The 20,250-nt window shown below is 35.6% G+C and overlaps 1 protein-coding gene across 16 annotated transcripts in view; it reads left to right on the forward strand.

Annotated features, from left to right (window-relative positions):
- Nucleotides 1–20,250, forward strand: part of FOXP2 (forkhead box P2) — a 548,304-nt gene that overhangs the window by 395,189 nt on the left and 132,865 nt on the right. For 2 of the 16 annotated variants that reach the window (XM_059171634.1, XM_059171635.1), the window contains exon 3: nt 1,210–1,267. The exons of the other annotated variants lie outside the window; for them this stretch is intronic. The gene's annotated coding sequence lies outside the window, so the exon portion shown is untranslated. The remainder of the gene's footprint in view (nt 1–1,209; nt 1,268–20,250) is intronic. 16 annotated transcript variants of the gene reach the window in all.

Here is a 20,250-nt window from a genome sequence, read left to right on the forward strand (position 1 = left end):
TTGAATATTTTTGTTAAAAATTTTAACCATTTAGTATGAAATTAACACTTTAAAACTTTTATGATTTTCTCACAGTCTGATTCTTTTTCTGCTTCACTAAGAGTTTAACCAATCTTTGAAAATAGAGTTGGTGTAGATTATTTCTTAAAATTCATAAAGATAATTGAACATGTTTCAAAATCTGCAGTTGCAAAGGCTAGGTATTTGGTGCTGATAATAGATCATGGTGATTTGTGCTTTTTCAGGCATACCACGTTTTTGAAGGACCGAAGGAGAGTATGTGCTTTTTGTTTTAAAATATAGTTTTGATGGAGAACTATTTCATAAAGTTTGAAAAAATACAATTTTTTAAAAATCTGTTTTGATGGCTCAAGTCACAAGAACAATATTAAGTCTTGTTACACTCAACTGGTTTCTTTTAAATGTTGAGAAGAGGTAGCCAGATTTGAAGTGTGACATGGTAAAGAGTCTATTTCTAGCGGACTAGTATTTATTTATTACTTTCTCATTTACATTTTTTCAGGGTTTTGTGCTACAGATGGCATAGGTATTAGCCTATCTGATACAAAAATGGAAAGAAAAAATCACATCTGACAAGCTTGAGTATCAATTGTATAGTAATTTCACTTTCATGTACAAGTATCTGAATATATGTATTTGAAACATGTTTACATTTTCTATTCATTACATAAAACACCAGTTGAATAGGTTCAATCAGTAGGTACATTGATTAATGACATATTGATGAAGAATATATAAAGATTGTGATGCAAATGGGAGGTGATATCAACCTAAACATCACCAGATGTTTCTTCTTTACATGTTTACTTTGTACATACTATAACTTATCTTGAAATCAAGCTCTTATCTTGATTTCTGATACTTATTAATATCTATTCCTAACACTTCCTAAGCTTGGTATCCCCATAGTGGTCCGTAAAAAGAAAAGTTAGCCAAAGAGAATAAGTAATGCTTTCAATTTCATGAAACTAATTTCCAGATTAAATTGCTTCTACTCTATTTAATAACACACATGTACACAGAGACACACGTTTGCATATGCATATGCACACATGCACACTTCCATAGTCTGTAAATTTTAAAATTTTTTTGTAAAATACATTATCAGTTTTCTAGCCTATGACAAATCTACTTAATTTAGTTTAGGTATGAAAATTGGTCGCATTATTGTTCTTGTTACATTTACAGCCATGAGACAGACTTGTGGTTCTTCAACAGCTGTGCAGAGCAGAGACGTAAATTTAAGGTAAATGACATTGCTTTGCTATCTTAGATGAATATTAGTATATAGTACTGTAATCACTTCCTTCATTGTAGGTTAAAAATCTAAGGTTCTCTTTTCTAATAGGTAATTAAACTTTTTAAAAATAAATGTGTTAAATAGTTGAAGATTGAAAGAATAAAAAGCAAAAGTAAATTAAACTTAGGGGTCTTATTCTGACTCTGCCACAAACTAGTTACATAAGTTTAAGGAAGCCACTCAACATTTTTTAAAATAAAGGCCTTAGGGGAACTGATCAGCAAAATATTACAATCTGTGCTTAGAGATTTATTTTTTTTTTCAAGTAAGTTATAGGCATCTTAATTTTTCAGGAATAGCTGTTTCTTGCTGGGTTTTAACTTAAGAGTTAAGGAGTATGATTGTTTGTTTGTTTTCAGTTACAAAACACGTTTTAATTAACCTACCATAGCCAAAAATAATGTTTTGGAATCAAAGTATTAAATCCCCTATACATGGAAACCACTGTGCAAGTACCATTTATCATTATCTGGGGAAACTTTGTTCTGTTTAATGCCTTGAACTAGTTTTATAAATTAATTTTAGGAGAAATATAAACTACATGAAGAATTATTTTACCTATGTATTTACTTTGATAATCTACATTAAAATATGTTGTGATATGATACAATTTAGCAAATTTCTATCTTTCTCTACTTCTTCAGTTCAAAATGCTAAAATTAACATCTGCTGACAAAACAAATTCTGCAGTAAATTGATCAGCACTTCTAAAATTTCATGTTCTAGGAAAAAAATCAAAGAATAAGATATAAAATATGAATAATGAAATATATATCCTAGGAGAAAATACTAATTGTAGGTCTAAAATTAGACATTGATAAATATGTTTAGGAAATTATAAAAGTTCATGCATACATTGGTAAAGAATACTATTGAATATTTCCTCTTCAATGTAATTTCTGATTTCTAGTATGTAAGAATTAGAAGCTAAAACATGTTTTGTTTCAAAAACTGAAAGTAACATAATAAAGAAATTGGCAGTATGGTTTAAGTAGGGCAATGTACTGTGATGCAGAAAATTTAATAGTAGTTTTTTACCTTTTTTGTTATTCATATTTCCTGTGTATCAAAAAGTTAAGCGGTATCTCTAATACATTGTTTTGATATCATAAATTATAAATTTTTAAAAGTTTAACTTAAAAACTATTCACAAGGACTGATTATGCTTTGTATAGTTCTGATTTTCCCATTACAGTAGAGAACATTTCGTAAAAGGCAGCATGAAATAGGTAGTTTTACAAGAATGTTATAGAACAAAACCTTTCCCAAAATATTGTGATGTTGCCACCTGTAGCCAGCTGCTCAAGGCTGACACCCTGTGGAAGAGGCTCTAGGATGTCCAGTCTATCACTGCTAAGTATCATTATGTGGAAAACTTCTGTATGATCTAATCGTGGCATATAGGAGAAAGAACATGTGTTTTGAGTCTGAAGCTCACCTTGCTTTTAATCAGTTAGTAGGACTTTGGGTAGAGTCCTTGAAGTCCATCTCTTGGAGGCTTTTACCTCATCTCTAGAAACGGAATAAGGATACCTATCTTGCAAGATTGTTATGAAGACTAAAAAGAATATTATATAAAGTAACTAGTGTAAATCCTTGCACTTATAATGAGTTAATAAGTAATTCCCACTATGATAAGCTCTAGAAAATTGATATTTAATCCAAAGTTACACATATTCTATAATATGGTTACTTTTGTTTGGTCATAATTTTCACTATTCACTACATATGCCTAATTTATAGGAAAGCAGCAGTGAATGTTTTAGGTACTACTCAAGTATCTCTCCCTTCTAGAGACCCCCAAAGCATCCATATTTCACACTTGCCACACATAAACTTACATTTTAATATTTATCTTTCCTACCAGACTCTGAGCTCCATGACAGCAGGTACTATGAATGTCCTGCTCATCTCTGGTGCCTAATGATGCCTGGTGAATAATAGAGCTCAATAAATACTTGTATAAATGCTATGAGCCCTAAATGCCAAGCTAACAAGTATGTCCTGTATGGTTTAGGTAGCCGGGACCTGAAAGTCTTTTGATAAGCTAGTGATATGATCAGAGCAATGTTTTGTGAAGATCTACAGTGGAGATCTTTGTCTTTAATCATGTATTCAACAGTGGAGCATTTGGAGAATGTTTGGGGGGAGGGGAATTGAGAGGGAGCTGAAATAAGGATAAACTTTTAAATAATTGTTTCGATAGGCAGATGATGAATTGGGCCTTAGACATGTTGAGTTTGAGGTAATGGCAAGAAAAGTAAGTTGAAATAGCAAACATTTAGAAAATTACAACTTGCCAGAGAGGTTATAGCCAGAGACAAATATTTGTGAAATAATCCAGAAGTGATAGATAAATACATGAAAGTGAAGGTTTCTGGGAAAGATGATTTACCAAGAGGAGCTCAGTAATATCCACATTTTTTAGAGCAAGAAGTAAAAAGAAAAGGGGGGGAGGGGAAAAGGAAGAAACAAATTAGCATTTAATATATCAAGGAAGGTCAAGGAACAGAGCAGGTTTTAAAAGATGGAGCTTGTTAACCATAACAAGCAATGTTCATGGGGATGACCATTTTCATACATACAATGTTGAGTTGCAACATTGGTGATTTTTAATCTCCTTCTTTCTTTGTCATTCACCAGTAACTCTTAGGATCTGCAGTACTAAGGTGATCAATAATGAAGGGGGAGGGATGTACTATAATGTTAATGTTAAGTAGAAAATTGAGAATTCGTAAATGTACTTTTATTTCTCAGATTTCTGTGTGTCTTTAATTGCATAAGTAAATGTGTATTGCATATCTAATACTGAGTTCCCATAAATTAAATCTGGAAGAAAACTGCTTTCCAGGAGGTTAAATTTTCTCTTTTCTTACCTACCCAAGCACGTGTTTCATTGTGTAATCCACTAGGATTCTAAGAACATATTCCCTTGACTTCTCCATCTTAACTAAAGTGAGAGGAAGGAAGAAGTAGAACATTAATATTGTTAAGGGAGCTCTCCATAGGATTTAAGACTTAGGCTGTGAATTTTATCTTAAGATGTTTGGAGGTCGTGTACAAACTAAATTGAATGACAAAGTGAACAGTGTGAATACATGATTAAAGACAAAAAGTGAAATTATTTTGAAATTCACTTACATTTAAGATTCCTTGTGTTTCCTCAATGGATTCTATTCATGTTTCTATCATCCTGCATTCTACATTTCCAATTGGTTTTCTTAAAATTTCTCTGCTACCTTCACCTTTTCTACTATACTCTTTCTTCCTTTCTCATCCTGTTCTTTTCTCTCATCATGTAATCTTGTCCAGTTTGCTTAATCTCTATCCCTTCAGTCACAGATTGAGAAAAGAGGAATTTTAATTGCCTGTAATTACTTAATTCTATCTTGATCCTAAAAGATATTCCAGCATATCATCTTAACCAACAAAATAGGAAAACTGTGCTGCTTCTTACAATCCAGTATCTGATATTTAGTTCCTATCTTGCCCCAAGAAAAGTTTCCATCTTGCTTTTTTAAGTTGTAGTTTTAGTATGAAAGGAGCTCTGCTCTTGAATATCTGGGCTCCTTAGAACCCTGGGGTATTTTGTTGAGTGCTAGCATTCTCCTGTTACTGATAACACTTACAGGTGGCTCTTTAAAAATCACCATCTGGGGGCGCCTGGGTGGCTCAGTGGGTTAAAGCCTCTGCCTTCGGCTCAGGTCATGATCTCAGGGTCCTTGGATCGAGCCCCACATCGGGCTCTCTCCTCGGCGTGGAGCCTGCTTACCCCTCTCTCTCTGCCTGCCTCTCTGCCTATTTGTGATCTCTCTGTTAAATAAATAAATAAAATATTAAAAAAAAAATCACCATCTGAATGGTTGCCATCATTCCTTAAATCCTTTTGTCAGATTTTCCAGAAAACTCATTGGAAGATGAATATTCAAACTAGAATTGCTTGGGATAGTTATATTAAATGGCCATTTTTTCATGGAGATCTCAAGTTGTGCTGATTATGATTATTTAAATAATGCTGAATTTGGAAGTACAGCATTTTGAAATGATCAAACAGAAGTATAATGAATTGTTCTTTCAAAAATATTTAAGTCACCCTACCTTAATAAGAAAATCATATAAGCTCATTATAAGAATCTAATGCATTTTAAGTTAAATTATGGTTGGGCACTAAGTTACTTTTCCCAAAGGCACTTAATAAATATTAATAAATTGCTATAGTGTAGTAGATTTTTTAAGATAAAAATTATATCTCTGATTAGATAAGGAAGAAACCACTCATGAGAACTAATTATAGTAGACCCTTGACATTCTCGAGGTATGCATCCTGAGATCTTCATGAACCCTAAAATTCAAGAAATTCCCAGTTAGAAAACATGGAGAGATCTCTGTAGGCTTCCTTCCAAATCCTGTTCTTATTCTGAATCAGGCTACCATTGTCATCTGCTGAGTATAGCATAAGTTAACAGCTTCCAGCTTTCAATAAAGTTTACCTCTTGACTAATATCATTTTTTAAAGAAGAAACTTCTTCTTCTTTTTTTTTTTTTTTTAACATCACAGGCTGTCCTCCATCAATGATAACAGGTAGAGAACAGCAAAACTACATTCATGATAGAAGAATCCATGGGAGTGAAGGGGTTAGTTTGTGTTGGTGAGAAGTCAGCAGTCTTACTGACTGCATCCGCCTTCTCCCAGCATGCTTGGTTCACTTTCATGGCCTGACAAATTATAGAAGTATAACGCCTGAAACCTTGCAACTTGGTTGTCTCAAAATAATCAGGCCAATCCTCAGCCTCTGTGAACTTTGAGAATCCACTGTGCTCGATCTTGCACTCTAGCCTATTTGGGAAAGAATCCAAAGCAAACAAACAAGTTTCCCCACCTTACTTGCTGCTATTTTATGTGAAGAATTGAAAGAAGCACTGTATATTACTGTTAACATTTCCTCCTCCTTAATTTTAAATCTCAGGGACATTAATAAATGACCTGGAGTACTCTTTTCAGAGCAAAAGTTGCCTGGAATGTTTTTAAGCATGCACAAGAGGGCAGTGTCTTAGGAATGAAAAGACCCTATTAGAAGTTCAGTAGAGGCATATCTTGAAAGAAGTTGCTGTGGCTGATATCAAAGAGATTACTGCCTATGTTCTCCTCTAGGATTCTGATGGATTCCTGTCTCACCTTGAGGTCTTTTATCCATTTGGAGTTTATCTTTGTGTACGGTGTAAGAGAATGGTCGAGTTTCATTCTTCTACATATAGCTGCCCAGTTTTCCCAGCACCATTTATTGAAGAGACTGTCTTTTTTCCACTGTATATTTTTTCCTGTTTTGTCGAAGATTATTTGCCCATAGAGTTGAGGGTCCATATCTGGGCTCTCTACTCTGTTCCACTGGTATATGTGTCTGTTTTTTATGCCAGTACCATGCTGTCTTGGTGATCACAGCTTTGTAGCAAAGCTTGAAATCAGGTAGCATGATGCCCCCAGTTTTATTTTTGTTTTTCAACATTTCCTTAGCGATTCGGGGTCTCTTCTGATTCCATACAAATTTTTGGATTATTTGCTCTAGCTCTTTGAAGAGTACCAGTGGAATTTTGATCAGAATGGCATTAAAAGTATAGATGGCTCTAGGCAGTATAGACATTTTAACAATGTTTATTCTTCCAATCCAAGAGCATGGAATGGTCTTCCATCTTTTTGTGTCTTCTTCAATTTCTTTCATGAGTGTTCTGTATTTCCTCGAGTACAGATCCTTTACCTCTTTGGTTAGGTTTATTCCCAGGTATCTTATGGTTCTTGGTGCTATAGTAAATGGAATCGATTCTCTAAATTTCCCTTTCTGTAAATACTGTAAATTTCCCTTCCTTAGTGGATAAGGAAGATGTGGTCCATATACACTATGGAGTATGATGCCTCCATCAGAAAGGACGAATACCCAACTTTTGTAGCAACATGGACAGGACTGGAAGAGATTATGCTGAATGAAATAAGTCAAGCAGAGAGAGTCAATTATCATATGGTTTCACTTATTTGTGGAGCATAACAAATAGCATGAAGGACATGGGGAGTTAGAGAGGAGAAGGGAGTTGGGGGAAATGGGAAGGGGAGGTGAACCATGAAAGACTATGGACTCTGAAAAACAATCTGAGGGATTTGAAGGGGCGGGGGGGTGGGAGGTTGGGGTACTAGGTGGTGGGTATGATAGAGGGCACGGATTGCATGGAGCACTGGGTGTGGTGCAAAAATAATGAATACTGTTACGTTGAAAATAAATTTTAAAAATAGCTATGAAAAAAATGTAAATCACAAATTAATTAATTAATTTTAAAAAAAGAAGTTCAGTAGAGGAGTAGAAGCTTTTTTTTAAAGACCATGGTTTGTTGGCTGTTTAGCCCAAGCATTCTGAGCTTGATAGTTTAGTCCTAAAATGAGAAAGTCCCTGTTTACATTCAGATAACAGTTCAGTCTCATCTGGCTTACCTAAAGACATTTGGTGGCTATTTTTTTTTAAAGCCTTTGTTGTTTGATTGTGCCGATTTTTTAAAAAAAGACTTTATTTGTTTATTTGTCAGAGAGAGAGAAATAGAGAGGGAGCACAAGCAGTGCAAGTGGCAGGCAGAGGAAGAAGCAGGCTTCAAGCGAGCCCAGTGTGGGACTCCATCCCAGGACTCTGGGATCATGACCTAAGCTGGAGGTAGACGCCTAATAGACTTAGCCACCCAGGTGTCATGATCACGCCAATTTTTATAGTTTTATCAGTATAGATGTAGAACAGGTGGTACCTAGTAGGTAAGCATTATCATAACACAAAATAGGCAGAAGATTCCTTTGCACAGTGAATCAATTCTTACACTTCTGATGCTAACACTTGCACTGCTGTAAAAACTGCCACCTTGATATCTTCTACTGTGAGTGCTACTGCAAGTTCTCAAGTGATAAACCAAGGAATGCACTGAGCATTCTGATGTGCTGACAGGAGGAAAATCTGTTGTCTCGCAGAAAAACTCTAGTAAATTCTTCAATAGAATATCTTTGTAAAAACAAACAAACAAATAAACAAAAAAAAAACCGCAAGGAATAAAGTCATTCTCTTCATATTCTGCCTTTCTTCCCATAGAACCAAGCATGTGACAGACATTTAAAACACACTAACTGGTGATTCCAATGTGATTAAAGATTTAGTTTCTCAAAAACTAGGGCATCATTGCCAGGTTTTCTCTTTATTACAGGAAAATGTATTTGCCTTAATCAGTAACAATCCCTAGTCTCCTACACAGTCTTAGACTTCATTTAGTCCCATGATTTCCAAATGCAAGCAATTCCTTGAAAACCTTTTAAAAAATGGAGAATTTAGGGTCCATCCCAGACCATTGGGCAAAACTTTGGAGGGGATGGGATTTTGGAAAATCAAAATATTTTAGACTCTCTAGAAGATTCTAATGCAACTGGTCTATGGAGTAGTATATGCAGGAACCCTGAACTACTCTTCTGCAACAGTGGGTCCCTGTAATAAAAAAGTACTGAACCTGAATTCTCCTATTAATATACTGTGTTATTTTTCCCCTCTGAGACTCTGTTTTCCAACCTACATGATGAAAAAGCTGAATTAATGATACTTCATGTTCCTGCCAGATTTAGCACTCTTTGAATCTTTGTCCTCTGTTTTTTCTTTCTTTGTTTGTTTGCTTGTTTATATATACATATATCCTTAAATCTGAGCTCATTAAAAAGGCCCCAGAGTGGGCTTTTTGAGATGTTTCTCTCTGTTTATTTTTTCCAGGATCATTTCCAACAGTATTGTCAGGATTTTTATTTTTACTTTCAGTTAGTTCTCATCAGTACTGTTAGTCAGTAAAATCTTCACCAATTCTGTCTCTTCTTATCTTTGGTTTAAAAAAAATAATATGTGGGGGTACCTGGGGTAGCTTAGTCAGTTAAGCTTCTGACTCTTGATTTCAGCTCAGGTCATAATCTCAGGGTGGTGATAACAAGCCCCTCTCAGTGTAGAGTCTGCTTGAGATTCTCTCCCTCCCTCTGCCCTTCCCCCACTCACTTGCACACACTCTTTCTCAAAATAAATAAATACATAAATAAATATAAAAAATAAAAATAAAAAAATAATATCTGCTTTCTAAAGTCCTCAGTACAGATCCACCATGCCCAGTTGGCTTCCCTTTCCATGTCAGAAACTTTAAGGAAAGGCTCATTGGCTTCAAAGACAGCTGTCTACTGCAATGGCCCTTTCATACTGATCTCATTGTCCACCACACACTTTTTACATGTTAAATGAGTAGCAGTTTCTCTAACATTGCTTTATGAGTGTACAAAGCTGACCCTGCCTTTCTCTTTCTCAATATATACTTTCTACCTTCATCTAGAAAACTTCTGGGTAGCTTTTAATTCCCATTGTCATCTACTCCATAGAGTCTCTTTTGATATCTTCTCCTGCCACACACAAACAAATAGAATTTATTCCTTTTTATACATTACTTCTATGTCGTAAACCTACCCCTATTTTTGTATGTATCACACTGAATCATAATTACTATACACTCCTTGAAGGCTGGGACAGTCTTACTCAACTTCATGCTTCCAGTATCTGGCACATAGTATATTTTGTGTAAATATGGTGTCCATTGACCAGCGCTAGTCTGTTATCAAGTTCCCCCTTTCTCAAAGGCTCTGGGTATGTTTAATTGGTTGCACAATGGAGCATCTCAACTCAGATCAAGTTGTTTTCAATGGAAATTATTTATCTCTCCCTACCCTTATCCAAAGTTTTCATCAACTTTTCTTAATTGTGTTCTTCCATCTCCAGGCATAAGCCCTTCTCATCTAATTGGGCCATATTCTTCTGCCCTAATGCAAAAGTTTCCCTTTTCTTCAGGCTCTCAGCATGGCACAAAAGGCTATCTATCATCATATACCTGATACATTATACCCAGCACTTAATCCCTACTGCTTACTGAACATGCTATGTATGTATTTATTTATTCATTCATTCAGAAATGTTTATAAGTTGTTTCTTCTATACCAGGTACCTTCCAGGGCACCATGAATTGAAAGAACTCTGATACCTACTTCCTTTTGTTCCTGTTTCTCCCTCTGTTTAGAACTTCATTCCTACCCACCCCCTTTCTCTAGTTACCAAACTCCTACACAAACTTTAAAACCCTATTCCCTCAAGTCTTCTCTGACTTGTCAGAGAGAAATAATCCCTCACCCATATGTATTTCCAGAACCCATATCACACTTTTATTTTATTATCCCACATATATTAGTTATAAAGTTTCAGTTATATGATTCAGGTGACATTATCAACCCCCTCTCAGGTTGCTAATAGATCTTATCTTTGCTATAGTTAGGCAATCTGTTTATGAATAATACTTCAACTGATTCCTTTTCCTTTGTAGATAATATGTAATATATTTATTTAACAATAAAACTAATACTTTTTCCCTTTATCTTTTCTTAAATATTTTCTTTCCTGATTTTATCTTCTGTTTCATTAGTTTTATATATGTGTAATATTTTGCTTACAATAAGCTCTTTCTTCCCTAATCAGTCTGTTTCTTTTGAATAAGATATACTGCCTCATTATTCTGTAGTAGTCATGCTTCTAACCCCACTAAATATCAATGATACTTTTACTGGGGAACTGGAAATAAGAAGTCTGCTTACCAAAACTATGTTGGAAATGCACAGGATTACAAATGAAATGTCATCAAGGAACTATACTCTCTATTTATTTATTGTTATATAACTTTTATGAGTTGATTATATCTGTTGCTTTAGTCATATGAGTTTTGAACATTTCCACTAAAATACTATGCAATTTTCTGTGAAGTTTATCAGCTGCTCTATTTAGAAATACAGATTTTTTTTTTTCCATAAAACATGAACTCCTTAGACACACAGTCCAGATTGGGCTGGTAGAGCTGCTCAAGGATGATACAAAAGACCTGCATTTCTTTTAGCCTCCTGCTCTTCTCTTTTGTGTGCCTTTGTCTTCATGGTCACAAGATGGCTGCCCCTTCTCCAGACATAATGTCCATGTTCCAGGCAGAAAGAAGGGGAGGGAAAAATACAAATTAGTGTGTGCCAGCTAAATCACCCCCCCTTTTAGTAACAGGTGTTCCAAGAAGCCTTACACAGGAGCTTCTCTTTCCTTCTGGTTGGCCTGAACAGTATCACATGAACATTAATTGCTTCAACTGAATCTGGGAAACCGATTACATTTAACTCGGTACTTCTAAACTAAACAAAGTTTGGATCCTTTTTGTAGAGAAAAAAGGAAGGATAAATATTATAGTAAGTACCTAATAGTGTCTGCCACCAACAGTTTACCATGGCCTAAGATATGTGAAAAGAGATTTTATGACTTGAGGTACTTTAGTGACAAGAAATTTTGTTGTTGTTTTCTTTTTCTTCCAGGAAAATATAGAAAGATACAAATTTATGTAACCTGACTAAAGATTAGTGAATTGTAGGGCTTTATTGTAAGTTTTAGTATTTTTAGTTACTTTTGAAGTATTCTTAAAGATTCGGTATGTTTTCAGTACTCGGTAAAGTACAATGCTACATCAGCTAAGCAGAGGTCATTCTTCCCCTCCAGGAAGTTGCCACCGATGCTTGACCCTACCGGTTAGGCACCCTGGTGCAACATACATGGGCAATAGAACAAATACTGGGAAGTTTAAGTAAAGCATATGCATATTTTGCAAGTAGAGAAGCCAGTATTTTTTGAAAGGTGATTAAAAAAAAAAAAAGAAAAAAACAGTTGTTGAGGCTGAATTTTAAATAAGTTAGGGTCAAGAGAAAGTTTTTCATTTGGCTCTTACATATTAGGTTTTGGTATTGCTGGAAAGCTCAAAAAAGTCCTAACTTCCTTCCAGCTACAGTGAAAATAAAAGATATACTCCATACTTTTCCTGTGTGTCCTGCAATTATGTGTATTACAAGCGACCACACTAGGAAAGAAAGGTACTTGGTGGAGCACCTAGAGGAAGTTCCAAGGAAACCTTGTTCTCCTTCACCTCCAGATCCACTGACTTGTATGAGTTCCTGCTGTGTTCTGTCCTTTGGATACTTTACCCCTGATGGATCATTTGATTTCCAGCTAAGCCCAGAACTGGTTAGCGCTGCTCCTGTTTTACCTACGAGGAGTCAGAGAGCCAGAAAGGTTCAGTAAATTTCCCAAGGACTTAGGGTTGAATATAAGTTCTGACTGATTAAAGGTCACCTTTTCCAGCCATGCTTTGAATTGGAAGTGAGTGGGGTACCTAGATGGGCAGCTCTGTCGATTAACCATCAGGATTAACCTACTGATTTTGGCTCCAGGCATGATCTCAGGATTGTGAGATCAGCCTCCCAATGGGCTCCGTGCTGGGCACTGAGTCTGCTTAAGATTCTCTCTCTCCCTCTGCCCCTCTCCCACTCTCTCTCATACCAAATAAATGGAAATGAATGAATCATTTCTTCAGAAATCCTCAGTTTGGGAACAGTTGGGAAGATAGGAAGGACAGAAGTTTCTCATTCTGTCTTCAGCTGCCCATCTAGTTGAAGGCTGACCATTCTGGTGAGGTAAAGAAAGGAAAGTCCTTAATGCTGTATGTGACTCTGCCCAACCAGATGGGGATTATTCTGCTAAGTGTTTGTCATCCCTTCATCCAGGGCACCGTGAGAATAAGAATTAATCATTGGTTTGAATCTGAGATTCTGTAAATGCATAATGATTGTTAATAATCTTCTCTAATAAGGTCCTGCATGCTTTTTGGTCATTATCCAGGAAAAAATTAAAATGAGTTTAGTCCATCTTCTTCATAAAATACATGGTTTATGGAATTAGTGCAACTGGATTTTATCTTTCAAACAAAGCAAATAGTATAAGGAACTGTCCTTTAGAGAAATACATCATAAATGTGGAGAGCAAAGACAGTAACCCAAATAACCATATTATTTTTTATTCTCTGTAGTAAAATTATGACCTTTTTTTAAAGATTTGTTTACCTCCTTTTTATCTTGCTCTTCCTGTATGTGGTTTCATTTCATTTCTAGTACTCACTTGCAATAGTCATTTTGCATATCATTAGGCCAGAAGTTCAAACCCTAATAGCTTCCTAGTGATAGGCGAGATGCAAGGTAAGAGGGAAATGTTAGAAATAGACCATACTTGAGAGCTCGTTTTCCTCTGAAGAACATGTTCATTTCTCTCTTTTTCTCCCTTTCTCACTCTTTCACCCCTCTTTCTTTATTTCATTTTCCCTTTTTCTTTTTCTTTCTCTTTCCCTTTCTCCCCTGCTCTGGCCTTCAGGCCCCATTTTACAACCCCTTTGATAAATTAGTTAGAGTACTGAAATCCATCTAATGAAATACAAAGATACATATACATAGAGTAAAAAAAAAGACTCAGACTCAGGTACTTCCTGATTAGTGATTCCTAAGTCTTTGAGGACACAAGAACTTGTCGAAGCAATGTGCATTAAAAACATGGGTTTCTGATGCAGTGCCGATAAATGGATTACTCACTGCTAAAATGTTCTTGCCATCACTGAAGGCCCCAAATAGCATTGATTCCCAACGTCCCACCAATACAAATGGCTTTGAAAGAAACGTATGTTCTCAACATAATTGATAGAAATATTTCATAAATCAAATTAGAAATAATTACTTAAGCACCTAAGGTAGTTGTTTTATTTGGCATTCCCATTCCGTAATTTCCAGCACGGCTAAACTAAAACAGAGGTTGGCTACTGTATTTTCTCCTCACACACCACCTTTTTGTTCCCTATTCTATTCAAGTAGATACTTACTTAATTTAAGAAAAAGAGAGTTCTGGAGTAATGTAGAAATAAATTGAAGAGCTTCCTCTATAGAATTTCACAGGAAACAAATGATTCTCTATGCTCCAATGGAAAACCATAGGCTAAAAACAGAACAGCAGTGCGATTTCAAAAGTGTTTTACAGTATCTCCATGTTTTAGAATTTACATCCTCAGTTAGGCAATCCATCAGAGAAATGTGACTGAATGCCCTTAGTGTGTTAGACACTTTGCTAGGCAGACACCAGGTACCATAGGGGATTCAAAAGTGTTCTTACCCTCGGGGAGATGGCAATCTGACTAGATAAAATTCAGGATAATAACCATTTTTCTAAGCCATTTTAAACAAAACTCAGTGTTATAAGGTATAAAACAAAACAAAAAAAACTGCTTGACAGTTATGCCTTTTTAGAGCTGTCTATGGAATAAATTGGATTTTTCTTTTCTCTAAGTGTTTAGTGAGTCAGTCATCCCTCATAGACTAAGCAGAATAGGGTTTTCTTTAATATTGTGCCTCCTTAGGCTTTGTTTGTGGTTCTTTAAAATTTGTTTATGATGGAGTTCCAGATCTAAGAGGGATGCTGAAGTTTGGGAACAAGTCTAAAGGTAACAAGTAATATGATAGAGATGATTAAAGGGAAAATGGAGGAGCCGATCACAAAGGGAGTTCACTCAGATTGAAAAGCGGAGGGAAAAGAGCAAAAAAATTGTTAATAATTTCTTAACATTAAAAAGAAACCATCATGCCATGGGTAGTAGACATTTATTTTTCTGTATTGCTGGACTAAGGCAAGAGTCTGCTTTAATGTGAAAAATCTGCTTTAATGTGAAAAATCAGAGTACCCATGTGCTGAGTCTTCATGACAGTAAAGGTTTTTAAGAGCTATTAACATGTTGTATGAAAAACATAACTACTGTTCTAGGTTCTGTTTTCAACTTGCAACAAGGAAGACTAATTTTAAGTGAATATTAAAGCAAGGTGTGCTTGCAAAAATAATTCAGGCAATTCAGAAAAGTATGAAGAATTGAACTTCACCTGAATCCCAGCCTCCCAGTGATCCTGCTAACACATGTATTCATGTATTTACCTGCATCATTATGCCAGGCTAAAATGAAGGCAGTTTTATCTTTTGTAGATCTTTTCCAATGTAAGATTTATTTGCATATTCATCCATTGGAGTATAGCTTAGTTTAGGATTTAGGATCTAGAAAGCATGAAGATGTTGTAGTTGATCCATTAGCGTTCAGTTTAGGCTTTGTAATAAAGGTAAGAGGCCAGATTCTGTGGTGTCCAGAGGGGCCTTGGGTTTGAGGATTGACTCTACCCCTCATTTTGTAACCTTGGAGAAGGCAGTTCAGTTGTGGGACCTCATTTTCCTTTTCTGTCAACTGAGAAGATATGACTCGGTCTCTAGCTCTGAAGTTTATTATCCTAATGCTTTATTTTTAGCAAAGGAATATATCTTCCCTGTAGCTTATATTTACAAAAAATGAGTCTTCTTTATATGTTACATGTCAAAAGCTTTTAACTTTGATAATGAGCTAGTTTTTGTCTTGCTAGCAAAAACAAAAAGAAACAAGATTATTTTAAAATTTAGAAATTTATGACTCATTTATTGAGGTTAAAATATTCTGATACTCAGAGAAAAAGTGAAATTTGTTGTTAGAATATTGTACAATGTGCATATTCATTACATACAAATAGAGTTTTCATTCCATTATGTTCCACAGGCCCCATGACATGCCAGCTTATCTGTTTAAGGTACTTTTCTGTGTGCTCAATTATATATGTAAGGTTTTTAATGAAGAAAAATAAAATACGGAATATTTAGAAATATAATTATATAGAGGTCACAACTGTGAAAATTGCTTTTCTCGCAATCACTATAACTTGGTTTTATTGCCTAAATTATATAGTAATAAAATTTTTTTTGCTACTCCTGGAGTAACCAGTCTTGGTTCTCAGTAAGAATTTGCACTATATTTATCTAAATAGAAAATAGTTCTTTTCCTTTATTATAGTAACTTTTGAAACAGTGGTTTCTAGTACCTTTGAAGCCATGAGTTGAAATAGTTCAGATGCTCTGACATGAAAGATAAAAGAAACTTGCTAATATTCCATTAGTAAAAATGCTTTCTCCTATTTATCTAACCTAAGGGCTATTATTCATTTGAAAAACAGCTGTGAGTTGCCGGAAAGAATATTCTGGGGTCAGAACACCTGGACCATAACGCTGGTACAGGCTATGAGAACTTGGGTGAATCACTTAACTCTTCTGAATCTCAGTTTCTCTTATGATGAGAACTGCTAACGAATGAGCATAAAACATGTCATAGAAATACAAGCTACAGTGAATGTTTTAAGTATTTTTGTCTTCCAATATAATGAGAGCACTCATAAAAATCAGATTCTGAATGAAATACTCAACTAAGAATCCAGCCATTCAGTGTTTACCTCTATGGAAGTCAACAGCGTGCAAACAAACAGATCATCTTTGTTGCTTTAGCTCATTATTGTGCATGCTCTCATTCAATTTTCAGGAAATAAATAGCATCTTTAGAAAGCTCTAATTTCATTTCCCATTCATAATAGAAGATTAAAGAGAGACAGTTTTGTTGACAGATTACATAGTGTCTTATATTCCACCAGCTAGAGTCTAACTGAAGGATTTAAATACTTGAAGCACAAGAATATGTAAAAATAATCAGATTGACTTCCTTTTTGATGGCACTGAGTGTGTGTTTGAATACACATAAACACAAAGTGGATCCTTTACAAGATGAAAGTAAGGCTCTGCTTCTTAAATTCTGATGTAGGTTTCTTAAAACATAAATGGAACCTGATTTAGAAAAGAGATTCCAGGGGCACCTGGGTGGCTTAGTGGGTTAAAGCCTCTGTCTTCAGCTGGAGTCATGATCCCCGGGTCCTGGGATCGAACCCCATGTCGTAGGGCTCTCTGCTTGGCAGGGAGCCTGCTTCCCCCTCTCTCTCTGCCTGGCTTTCTTCCGACTTGTAATCTCTGTCTGTCAAATAAACAAATAAAATCTTTAAAAAAGAAAAAAGAAAAAAAAGAGATTCCTAAAGATCCCATGATTATCCATGTTGCAAATATATTTCCAGATGATTTATTGCTTGATTCTGCATTAATGCATTTGTCATTGATTCTCTGGTTATATTTCTTACTGAAGTTTTCTAGATATATTTTTATTGTTCCTTTGAATCCTTTCTGATGTAAATTAAATACATGTTACATGTTGAAAAAACCTCCCCCAAAAAAGAAATCATTACTATCAAATCATTACTATGTCAAAACAGAGGAGGCCAAAATGTAAGGGACAGTATTATTGGCTTTATCCTAATTCCACTAATTAATATTAACCAAGTAAATAGTATGGCTTCTAGAGAACTTTTGCCAGTTTTTTTAAAAAGTCAGAAAACATTTAAAAAATAAAAGATATTCAAAAAATAAGATGCGCGCGTTACTGTTTGGAACACACACATACCCGTTGAGATTAGTGTGATGTGATTTGTCCTGCAGCTGCTTCAAATTAAGAACAGGTGTGGAAGACAGATTATGCAAATACTCATATTAATGTAATTGTCAAATTGGTGTGTTTACCATTGTGCTTTTAAAGAGTAGACTGTACTCCTATTTTAAATGTAAATTAGCTTCATTCTTGAGAGCAGCTATTGGATAATGAAACTTGGTCCTGGCTTAGAAATGAATAATTTCTAATAGACAGTTACACAATTCTACAACTTGACATTTTTCTCTTGGTAAACTGTTTCATATACTTAAAAATGGCAACTCTATATTATTTTTAGTACCTATATCGTCATGGTGGCTTTGTGAAAGTTTGAGTTGATCCTGGCACTGGGCTACAATTTTCTTTTTCTTATTGTTATGCATAGTGATTACTGTGATAGCTTTTCCTCTCCTTCCATCTTTTCTAATTCAGAACTCATCTCAGCTGCCCATCTTGGGGGGTCTAAACTGTCAAAAATAGATCCTCTGGAGAAATTGCATTATGTTTATTTTAATAATCTTACCTCGTGGAATCTAGTTACCTTCAATTGTATTTTAATTTTTTAAGTGTCACACACTAATTTTGATATTTTAAACCATGTTTTATGAATACAACACAGCCTTTTACTGCCAGTGCACTCATATATCTGTGTGAGGATTTTGTACTTGCTCAGTGTCATGACACAGCCTCCTCTGCCCAGTAAAGGGCTTTATCTTGGTCCCCAGGTGGCCTCTTCAGCCCTGTAGTGACAGGTGTCATGGGTGATCATATCAAAGTGGGTGAACAAGCCAATGGAAAGGAAAGCTGAGACATCAACTAGAGACGTTAGAGAAGTCACATTTCTCACGTTCCCATTCTCTTGTAATGCTTCTTTCTCTTCAACAGAAGAGAGATCCTAAAGCATTAAGGATTTTATTTCACTTGGCTAGAATATACTTGATGCTCATTGATGTACCTGGTAATATGTTTATTTATCCTGTCTTATTTCAGAACAGGAAGCAGACTTGGGAAGGTTAAATTACCTTATCTAATGTCACATAGCTGGTCCTTTGAGCTGCAGCGTGAAGTCAAGTCAGTCTGATTCTAGTTTCTGTGCTTTTTGCCCTGATTTTCATCATTGATAGCATATGCCTCTTAATTACTGTCCAAAATATCTCTCAAATTTTTTGCTTTTGGAGGACAAGGTAAAAATAACAGGGATGACAAAGTATTAAATGGGAATACTGCCTTTTCTTGGTTGTCTGCATTTTATAGATTCTAGGTCGATTTTTGGTTAAGATAAAGCTGTGGTTCACATGGGAAATGGATGGGGGGGATGCATGGAGCCCCCTCCAAGGAGGAGTCTCCAGCAGCACTACCCTTAGAAGATTCCACTGGAGTTCTTCTGACTTCTCATATTCCTTTCTCTCCCATGCTTCATCATCTCCACCTGCTTGGAGGCACTGCTGAGAAGGCAAGGGGACTTGATGGTGAAGTTAGGTGTTTACCCAACCATGAATAGAAAAATCTTTTGATAGGAAGAAAAAAAAAAGTAAGGGGCAGGGCTGTACCTCATTGGCATTTTTCTTGGCATCATGGGGGTTTTCTGTATCTAATGGTAAGAGAGTTTCTGTGACAAAGAGTACTATTTTTTAAATAATTGATCTCTTTCCTTCGGGTTTCCTCTCTACCTCCTATCACTGTGAGGAGGGGGAAGAGGTTGATAGGGAGCAAATGATAATCAGAGATGCCAACAAGATAAGCTTCTGTGTGTGCAGCTTGCAGTCTCTATTCCTCATTAAAGAGTCTATCATTTATCATTATTGGCAAGAAAAGGAGCTGCCACTGAGACCAACAGCGGATAAAAAGTAGCTGATCCAAGGGCTGCTGCTGCTTTCCCCCGCAGGGATCAGAAAAAGAACTGCCACAACTTCCAGTCCCCTTGTCAGTTCCTAGGGTGACATGATTTGAATTGCTCCCCACCAAGGAGTGAAGCACACAGTAAAGGAGATTGTGATGCGTTCTGCATTGGGACAAATGAAAGTTGTGTCAGTGTTTTGTTTTGATACATAATAGATACAGCAGTTGGTCTGCATAGTTCATTCATTGAATGGAGTCCTAATCCCAAAATATACTCTGATGGAAAAGATCACTGAGAGGTAATGAAAGGTCTCGCCCTGACCACAAACTTCAGGGACATCTAGGCTCAGTGCCTTTGTGAAGGGCATGATGCCCTTCATGAGTTAAGTGATGAATGCTTCCTCTTGGTCCTGCCACTCCCTACTTTTGATATATCTGATCAATTTGATGACAGATGCATTTTGGAAGTACTTTAAATAAGAGTGTCTTACTTCTAGTTTGATGTTTAAGAGTGTATCCCTACAAGACCATCAGCTAATGTGAGATTTCTGTTAACAAAAAATGAGTAACTATGGATACTTTTTTTGTTTTTGAAGAAAAAGCCCTGAAACAAGTTAAAGACTACTTACTTAGTGCATCTGATTTATTACTGTCTGTTTTTATTCTATGTACTAAATTAGTAGTTTAACTTACTTTATAGTAATTTTATGTTTTTCAGATATGGAAATTATACACAAAATGCAGGG

Source organism: Mustela lutreola, chromosome 4, assembly GCF_030435805.1.
Source record: "Mustela lutreola isolate mMusLut2 chromosome 4, mMusLut2.pri, whole genome shotgun sequence".
Classification (NCBI taxonomy): Eukaryota; Metazoa; Chordata; class Mammalia; order Carnivora; family Mustelidae; genus Mustela; species Mustela lutreola.